At 38.8% G+C, this 10,000-nt stretch overlaps 1 protein-coding gene across 4 annotated transcripts in view; it reads right to left on the bottom strand.

Annotated features, from left to right (window-relative positions):
* The window catches only part of LOC138029696 (short transient receptor potential channel 4-like), a 25,060-nt gene extending 16,655 nt beyond the window's left edge, over nucleotides 1–8,405 (bottom strand). The window contains exons 1-2 of one of the 4 annotated variants that reach the window (XM_068877454.1): nucleotides 8,376–8,405; nucleotides 6,667–6,751 (exon numbers count right to left, since the gene is read on the bottom strand). The gene's annotated coding sequence lies outside the window, so the exon portion shown is untranslated. Of the gene's footprint in view, nucleotides 1–5,398; nucleotides 5,485–6,267; nucleotides 6,369–6,666; nucleotides 6,808–8,375 lie in introns of those variants that run through there. The other 3 variants (XM_068877443.1, XM_068877475.1, XM_068877467.1) reach the window with 3 other exon arrangements.
* Between the last annotated feature and the right edge of the window lie 1,595 nt (nucleotides 8,406–10,000).

Here is a 10,000-nt window from a genome sequence, read left to right as displayed (position 1 = left end):
TCACCGTCCTGTAGAAATTTCAATTTACGCAAAGCCCATCAGTAGGAACCTTCCTCCGAATTGAATTTTTGATCGGGCGTTTTGACAGACCTAGTTTTTTTTAGAAACACTTTCCCGGGAACAGCGTTTTCCTTGTTGCGGTTAGCCAATCAGTGCTGTAGATTACGCATTTACAATTTCTCATAAATTAGCTCTGACTGAAACATGGCGGACAGGAAGGAATCGAAAAGTAGATGGATTCATCAACTCTAATTTAATAGCTTGTTCTCTTGAGAAGATCCATGATGCCAATTTCTCCATTTCGTCTTAAGAAATCGGATCCCTTTTAGCCGTACCGGCGCGTAGTTTCTTCGGACGAGAATCCTTCGGAGTACAGGTAGTCGCTTCCCATGAATGGGCTCCTGATTGACAATTCTTTGATTGCAGCTGATCATGACGTCACGGCGTCCATGTTGGTGGAAACAACAATAGCGAAAACGTCATTTGGGAATTTGACTCTATTATTATGCAAAACTTGAGCTACATTTTTCTGGTAAAGACTTGTTTTCATATCTCAAAAAGTGCCCTTGGACGTGAGGTGCCCGGGCATGAAATTAAATCACTGGAATCGGTCAGTGTAAAATGCAGACTGAGGTTATAATGTAACTGTTGAAAAAGCCCAAACCCCTTAGAAATGCTAACCTTAGGCCTAATAAGGCCTAAAACAATATTTAGGCTTAACTGTTAGGGTTAGGGTTTAGGGTTAGGGTTAGGGTAACGGTTAGGGTCCGATTCCAGTGATTTAATTTCATTGCCAGGCACCTCACGTCCAAGTGCACTTTGAGATATAGAAACAAGTCTTTACCCATTTTTCTATTGTTTTGGCACCAACATGGCCGTCTTATCACGCAATTGCAATCAAAAAATATTTGCAGGAAAGACTACGACGTTGATGCGCGTGCGGTAAATTTTCCCGCCTTGTATGGAGTTTGTTTTTTTAATTTCACAAGGCAAGTTGTTCAATCCAAAATGCTTAGCTTCAGAGAAACGAAAGCTTGTGTAGCATACGCATATCGATGTTCACAATTAAAAGAACCCGGAGATACCGTACTGGAGCTATGAAAAGTTCGATTTGGATAAGAAAACAAACGGCGAATGCAAGAATGAGTTTCGTTTGCACAGGGAGGACATTTAATTAATTTATAAATTTCCTGAACAGCTTCAGGAAATTTATAAATTAATTGTGTTATGTCAGTTTCTGTGTGCCTTTTGTCTAATCAACACGACGTAGTTTCTCTTTATTTATTTCCGTGTTAGGCCATATTCAGTTTTTTGTTCAATTGAAAACTAATCGTAAGCATCGCACATGTAAATTTTATTCGGTTTATCTCTATAAAGTTCTAAATGTGTTTAATCGTTTCTTGCCTTCCACCGAAATCCAGCAATTGGGATCTACAGACTACGTTAAATGCAATTTATAAATTTATGTGTCTGTCCGCTTATCGACAATAAAAATTAAACAATGAGCGCGCAGTCATTGTAAAAATCTGTATTTTCCTTGTATTACAAGCGCTCTACTTATCCTTGTCGATACGGAGATTTGGTTTTGATTTTCACTTGCGCTTTTATTTTTAATTAAGGCAGCAAAATATCCTCACTTACATAATATACACACACAAAAAAAAATAAATAACATATGTCAAGAACATGCCCCCAAATACCATACTTGATTTACCTGGCAAAAAAAACCGCTTGAAGCATCTAGAGAAACTTTAACAACTAATCTCGCGTTCTGCTAATTTCAAGACGCTTGGAACTCGCCCTCTCCAACGTCGTCAACTTTGGTGTGACTCCGGCAGGTGTCCACATAGGCGTGCGCAGTAGGCATGTTACGTAATCTAACGGCGCTGTCGTGCAAACGTCGTCGATTCATAAGCTCTTTGATTGTTCAAGATGGCGGCGACCGGGACATTTGAAAACCAAAACAAGCTTTCTTTTAATTCATTTATTTGGGATACAGACGATTTCATTGGGAAAAGTTCGAACAATTTTATTGTAAACACTATGTTTTGTGGTGTAAGGTTACTCTCTTGTTTTCGTTGAGGTTACCTTTAAAATGAATGATTATCGCAGTTATGAGCGCTACTTAAACGACAGCTATATGAAAGCGCTTGAGTGCTGATGTACAAGTACCAAGAGCTCATGTGCTAAAAGTGTTCCATATATTTAAACAGGAGAACATCTGCTCCTGAGGCAATTTATCCCGAACCCGGAACCGTTAAGAAAAGCGAAGATAGGTACAGGGTAATCCTAACTGTGACACTTATGTAAATACGTTATTTCAGTCAAAAAGAAGTTAACAGCAACAGCAAAGGTTTCAATTCAAGTTGTCAACTGTATGTTCAAGGGCCAAAGATGAAAAAGCGTGTTTTGGGAAAGCCGTTTCTAGTGCCCCACTATTAATTATTGTAAAAGAGGATCCAGAGTAAGCTCGTCCGGATGAGCTAGTCCTATTCAAGAAAATCCATACGGTATAATTACTGGTAATAGAGCGAGCTTCAATCGAGTGTCGTAAAACCAAAACCAAAGTAATTACTTTGGCCAATCAAAAAGGACGGAGACAATCCAGTAAACCAATGAAAACTTGAAGTAATTACACGTAATTACACGTAGCCGACACAAGCGAGCCACAATTGGTTTTGGTTTCACTTCTGACTGGTTGAAAAAATGACGCGAGAACTTTAAACCAATCAGTGAGTGACGTAAATGCAAAACCAAAGCAATTCGCTAATTACTTTCGACACTCAATTGAAAACCGCTCTATGACTAAAGATGTGGTAATAAACTGATATGTTTAAACGCTTGGCTTTTTTTAAAACTTGACTTTCTGCATGCTTGCTTTTGTACATTTAGCCCACAGAGGAGGCGTCTTTTTTAGGTCGTCGAGAGCTGACTGTATTGAGACTGAAACATTAGGAATATCCGTCACCGTCGTGAAATGTGTAATACTTCGGACATTCAATACGGCCGGTACAACCCTCTAAAGGAAAAGGCATGCCAAATGGTGTACAGATACAGATAGAGATACCGACCGACACGCCGTTCGCGGTAGATCCAATCTAAACGGCGTTATTAAATGAGCGACCATTTCGGAACGGGTCGTTCCGTGAACTCAAAATAGCACAAGAATTTAATGATTTGCAATCAAATCAGACAAATGACATTGAAAAAGTCCTGGGTGTCCTGTACATGAGATTGATCCTGCTCTAACAATTATAAAGCATCATACAATCAACGTGATATTGTGAACTTTGGTAAAAGTGCTGGAAATAAATATTTTGCTATGAGTTTGTGTGCTCTCATTCATGATAATATCAAAGGAATAAATAGCTATTATGATATGACCTAGTACAAATTATTGTATTCTACACTGTCACAATGTACAGGGCAGGTGTATTTCATAGAAACAGAATTAATGTTAATGATTGCTATGCCTGAAAAAAAAGATTACCAGCTCAATTACAGCTACACAATTAATCTAAATGATGGGCATTCAATAATTGAGGAATATTTGCCTAAAATATGCCTATTATATTGACATGGTATTTCAATCATTCTTGTCTTCAGACGATTAGTGTAGATTTCGCTTTCATCTATCGGTCCGAGTTTCAACAAGCAATATTTTGATGATGAAATACATATTTTTTCTGTACTGTTACAGTACATGATCTCTGTTTTTCGCATGCATAGAAGCATGCATCATGTACGCTATTTTTTAAATCGATGTGCAATGTTAATCGACACTTGAGGCAGCGCCAAGAGCCCATTACCCGGACATTAACGCTCTGAAGTCAAACCTGTCCCGTATCTTTTTATTTTTAGAAGCACCTCCCAGGGGAATTTTTAGTGGGTGTTTTCACAATTGCCAATTATAAAAGGCCTATGGTCATCCACTGATTACGTCACATGCAGCACACCTGAAACACAAAGGTATTTCAAAATATAGCAGTTCCAAAAATTAAAAATAAAAATAAAAAAAACACGGGACATGGTTAACTCAAGGGTGCAATGCGTATGGAAGCTTCGGGTAATGGACTCATGGCAGCACACATAGCCAGAGCCCGACGTACGATCTCTTTGATCGTCGTGAACCAAGCGCTTGTTGTTAAGTTAGTTTCACCAGGGTGCGGTGGGCGGTGTCCGCAAGTGGAAAGTTGGGCCAAGTCTTAGAAAGTTTCTCTCTCGCCCAGTTTCGTGCTTGCGCATGCTGTATCTAAAAAGAGAACTACAATCCCACACACTATATAAACGTCTTCAAAAAAGCTGACAAAATATGCATTCTACAAAGTCAATTAAACCTATGCCTGCACTATACCGGATAGCTTGTGCGCCGACCCAAAAACCATATCGGATAGGGCTTCTGTTCACAAAGGGAACGCTGATTTCGGCGCGGTTTTTACAACGGAGCGACCCTGCGCCGCTTCGATCTTGAAAGTGAATCGTAACGTATCGGTTAGGTTTTCGTACCACTCTTCGGCATCATATAAAAAGGTTCCGGACCGCAGCGGAAGTCAATAACTCGGAGGGAGGATTGGATTCCACAATATGGCGGTCTTGCCACTTCTGTTGATTTCTGCTATCTCGAACGCGGTACTCAATTTACAGCTCTGTATCACGAATTTAACTGCTTTGAATCACGGGAAAAGACGACGGAAACGACTTTAACTTTTGCTGATGCTCAAGGATTTAAGAAAGAGAACTAACGGAAGGAGGTTTCTTCGTGCAAGATTATTTTGGGTCAGGCCCGGGAGATGTAATGAAATGGTGGGACAACTTTATTTCCCAAAGAGTAACTGCAGAAGAATGGAAAGAAAATTTCCGTATGAACCGCGAGACATTTTTGAAGTTATGTGACGACCTGAGGCCTACTTTAGAAGGACAAGTGATAAGAATGCGAATGCCATTATCGGTCGAAAAACAAGTTTTCGGTGCAATCCGTTAGTCCGTGTGAACGACTAGTTTCAATTCTGGGCCGTTTCTGTTCACACTATGCCGAAGTGTTTTTCATGTCGACACGAAAAGCGGTTCAGTCATAGCCTAAGCTAGCTATTGGCGATAAATGACATATCAGGCGCCAGCAATACTGAAAAACACTTATCTGTGTTGTCTATGGCGCGTTCGGACTTACATCGCATTGAAGGCATTCCTTCCTCGTGCCTCACGAAATCAGAGAAACCTTTATACTTATACATATAATAATATAAATCTGGCGTATTGAATCTCTTTCCAGTCGATAAAATTCCCAATGCTCTACAATGCGATACCAATAAAATTCATGTGTTCGTGACGCTCTTCCAAGTCCATCAACATCAGTTTATTAGCAAGTTCGGATGATATAAGTTATCCAGATGAAACTTACCGATTTTCATCTTAAAGGAGATTGCAGCATTCCTCATTGCCCAGCTCAAAACGTTGTCACTTAACACATATTAACTTATATTTTTCTTCATTTCATTGGACGGGTTATTACTGAGTATGTGCCGCTAATCTTAATTGAAATAACCAGTTGATTGGCTATTTTTTATTTATCATTGCGCTTCTCAGTTCTTGACAGTTCTTGTTCGAATTCGCATGAGTGAAGGTCACTAGCGATTAATATAATGTGTGCCTAAAGTAGTTTACAATAGTGAATCGGTAATAATTGGGGACAACTAATTACTTTCCGTTCTAGATTAAAGTAAAAAGCTGCTTAAGGTAGAACATGCAGTCTGTACTAAATTCCATTAATATTTACGATTTAAAAAAATCCTTTAGCTGTCAGCTGTGACATAGCATGACTCACGTTTTTCAGAAAAAAGATACGCTTTTAATATTTTTCCCAAAAACGTCAATAAATAAATAGATAACGAATTTCTAATGGCCCTGCCCGGTTTAGCCCACAGTTCAAATTCCAATGATACATACAGGCAAAAGTCTACAGATAAAGGGTAAGACTACTAGCTGCAATACTAATTAGTGTTGGTGACCCGACTCGGAAGATTGCCCTTATCAGTTATAAAAAAAGCACTCTGATCGTGATGATAGTTTAAATGAAAATCCAGTATAGGTGCTATTAGTATGCTAGTAAGCTACAATCCTGGCCGACTTAACAAGCTACTATCAACTCAAGTTTTAAAGTATTCCGGCCTTTCGTAGTACCGGGCAAAAACCTCTCAGAGCTGAGTAGAAAACCAATAAGCTCTACCCACATGATTACGTTAAGTCCGAAAAATCCCGAGCGGTACTCACTAGCTTGTGAAAGGCGAGTGACCTAGACCCTGCTACCATGCAGTGTTGGCATAAAAGGGTGATCCCTTTATAATTCGCAACCAAACTTGCAGGTGAAACTGCTCCCACACTTCAATCTTTAGCCACTCACATATGACAATTAAAATATCGTATTTGTATGGATAGCGAAGGACTGTGTGCACTGAATGGCAGTCAAAATGAATATCGGCGTCATTTTTAACTCAGGAAAAGCCTGGCCAAAGATTTATTTGCCGATATCAAACGAAGCAAAGATTTCACTTGATTAAGATGCTTCGAGACTTGGCTCATGGGGTATAAAGAAATAAAGACAAGTAGTATCCGTTGTAATATATGTATATAATACTATGAAATATTTGTCATCTATTTAAAAGTTCATACCCTTTGAATGTTTGTTTGTTTCCTGCGGTGTCAGGCTTTGCTATTACAGTATGCACGATCCAAACCCGAACAAAACCGGGACTTTCTTATTTGCTGTTTAGGGCACAATTTATCACATATATGTGAGACACTGTACTCTCGAGCGGGGCGGCGAGGTTGAAAGTCAACCGCTACGACTGATATCAAAACTGGTGAAACCGCGGCTAAACACTCGAAGTATTTCGGATCAATGGGATATCAACTTGCATATTTAATCCATTTTGAATGCTGGGCCGTCACATTAATTGCAGGATTAATTAACAGAGCACAATCCACGTGCACATAGCAACAATCCACAAAAGAAAAGCTTTTTCGTCGTCTTTACCGAAATCGGATTAAATCAGTGCGTCCTTCTAGTTCTAAATCTTGAATTCAGGATTTTGGACTGCCACAATCCAGAATTCAGGATTTTTTTTTTTTTTTGTAATTTATTTAACATAAAAGAAGTTTACATTGCACAAGATACATATATACATAAAAAAAGAAAAGAAAACAAATACAAATAATGATCTGAAATGCACGAGAACTGAGTGATTAATCAAAGAGGGCGAATAAAGTAAATTAAATCATGCAAATTTCTCAACCTTGTATTTAAAATTAATCTTATTAACAAATTCAGATAAAATAATCGAGCTCTCTTTTAGCTTGTTTGAATAAATGTAATACATCATGTATAAAAGAGTATAGTTAAACTTTCTCACAGCCTCATGCCCAGCAAGGCATTGCTTAAACAAGCCAAACACTATTTCCTTAGGTTCTGGATTGAAACTGGTATTGTTTGTGGCATTAAACCACCCCACCACTTGACGAGTAAAAGACGAGGTAAATTGGCAGTCAAGAAAAGTGTGGTCTATGGAATCTGATTCACCGCAATACAAGCAGTCACTTTCACTTTTAATTCCAAATCTTTTCAATTCCTTTTTGGTCACTACAATTCGGTGAAGAAGTTTAAATTTAAATTCTCTTAACTTAGTTTCCTTACATGTTTTATATGACATCTTAAAACATTCTCCCCATGAAGCACTGTCAATTGGAAGTATTTTACTCCAACGCTGTAAGCCAGCTGGAGTTGACTGGTGTAGTTTAAAATTCAAGAGCCGATAAAAATCTCGACATTTTAATTTCTCTAAATTTAACACTATGTTCTCATCTAGCATAAAAGATGGGGCCCCTTGGACAAAACCCTCCACGCTCGTGTTATCCATCTCTCCCACTTTTTTAGACATAGAGCTTGGTATTGCGCTTAAAACTTGATAATACTCCAGAAAATTTGATTTACAATTATACTTCGAAAGAAATTCTTGAAAGGTAATGTAGCGGCCTGATTCATGAAACAGATTATTAACTGAAACAACACCTTTCGAAAACCACTCCTTAAGAAAAAATGGTTTACCATCTATTAGAATATCCTGGTTGTTAAACAGGAGATTTTCTTTGCTATAATTATAATTATAAAGAGATTTAAGTTCGGAGAAGAAAGAAAGAGCGTCCCTATAAAATTTTGGTAGGCCTACTAAGTTTTTAGTATGGTAGTTACACCTTAACAGAAAGCGAAGACTACCACATTTTCGAAAGAAATGCTCAGGAACAGTTTTCCAATTGCTTTTAGTATTTTGTAACAGCCTGGGTATCCATGCTAACCTTAATGACTTGAACAAAACCGGGACTTTTCTTATTTGCTGTTGAGGGCACAATTTATCACATATATGTGAGACACTGTACTCTCGAGCGGGGCGGCGAGGTTGAAAGTCAACCGCTATACTGATATCAAAACTGGTGAAACAGCGGCTAAACACTCGAAATATTTCGGATCAATCAGATATCACCTTGCATATTTAATCCATTTTGAATGTTGGGCCGTCACATTAATTGTAGGATTAATTAACAGAGTATAATTCACGTGCACATAGCAACAATCCACAAAAGAAAAGCTTTTTCGTCGTCTTTACCGAAATCGGATTAAATCAGTGCGTCCTTCTAGTCCTAAATCTTGAATTCCAAAATCTTGAATTCAGAATTTTGGCCGTCCAAAATCTTGAATTCAGGATTTTGGACTGCCACAATCCAGAATTCAGGATTTTGGAAACTTAACTCTAACTTAGCCTGCGTAGCAAGCGTTTCCGTGCTGTTTCGGAGCAAAGAAAGACCGGTTTTGGCCGCGCGAGAAATGAACATAACTCTATGAAAATAACTCTAAGAATAGCTGTCCCCCCTTCTACTCATTGGCTATTTTAATCGCAAGTAGTGGGATAGGTAAGTAGGTAGCTAGATAGCTAGGTAATACTTTTAGATCAAAATAAACACGCAAGCCCCAACAACACGAGGTTGATTTCCATGGAGGAAGTGTTTGTACATGCAAAAAAATTGAAACTAACATTAAGACTAATAATACTAATACCAACAATACATCACCAGTCTAAAACAGTTGGGACTAGACTGATATGTTTCTGATACTAGAAAATGCAGTAGCACGGCATGATTCGATTAATTTTTTATTCTTTCTTTCAAACTTTCGTGTGAGGCTGCTTTGATCAACATTGAGGTTAAGGTCCTGTAGAATTAATATTTTTTAGGCGAAAACACCTACGGAAGATATACTGTTAAAAAAAAAAAGACGACTCTGGGCTGTTCTTCAAAATTTGACAGGGAATACGAATGAATGGTCGCATATCCTTATCAGGACGTAGCAACATGCACTTCGGCAGCTCGGTACAGAACACGATTCTGCGGTAGTCTCCCCGCCTCGTTCAAGGTATATCCAAAACTCTTGCTAATGCAATCTTTTCATCTCCATCTCGTTCTGCCTCGAGGTTGCGAGCTATACGCACTTGTCCTTCCAGAATGGCCTTTTCTAAGTCAGAAGTCGTGTCTTCTTATGTGTCTCATAGGAAATAGAATTTTCGCTTATAAACGGAGTTCAGCAGAGCTGACATGCTTCTGGAACTTCAAGCTCATTTCTAATAGAGGCATTCACGTCCTTCTCTGCGTCTACGACATTCGCAAAATCTTTTTGTAACATTTGTTCTCAAACACCGAACACTGTGATGTGATTTCACGTAGCACTGCAATACGTGGCTGTCGGGAATATACATGCTCGCAAGACTCGTAGTTTGACATGCTTGACTGTGTCTCCAGAGGGAATTCAAGTTTTACAGCGCTCTCATGCCGATAGCTAGTCGTCTTCTGATTTCTGGAGTGCAGTTTCCATCCGGAGACATTCAGGAACTCAGATATTCAAATTTTGTGACTTCCTGCAAAGCTTCCCAGTCTACTTAAATATTTAAGCGAACCTCCG

Source organism: Montipora capricornis, chromosome 2 (assembly GCF_036669925.1).
Source record: "Montipora capricornis isolate CH-2021 chromosome 2, ASM3666992v2, whole genome shotgun sequence".
Taxonomy (NCBI): domain Eukaryota; kingdom Metazoa; phylum Cnidaria; class Anthozoa; order Scleractinia; family Acroporidae; genus Montipora; species Montipora capricornis.
Note: the sequence above shows the minus strand (reverse complement) of the source record. Positions and strands in the feature narration are given on the sequence as shown.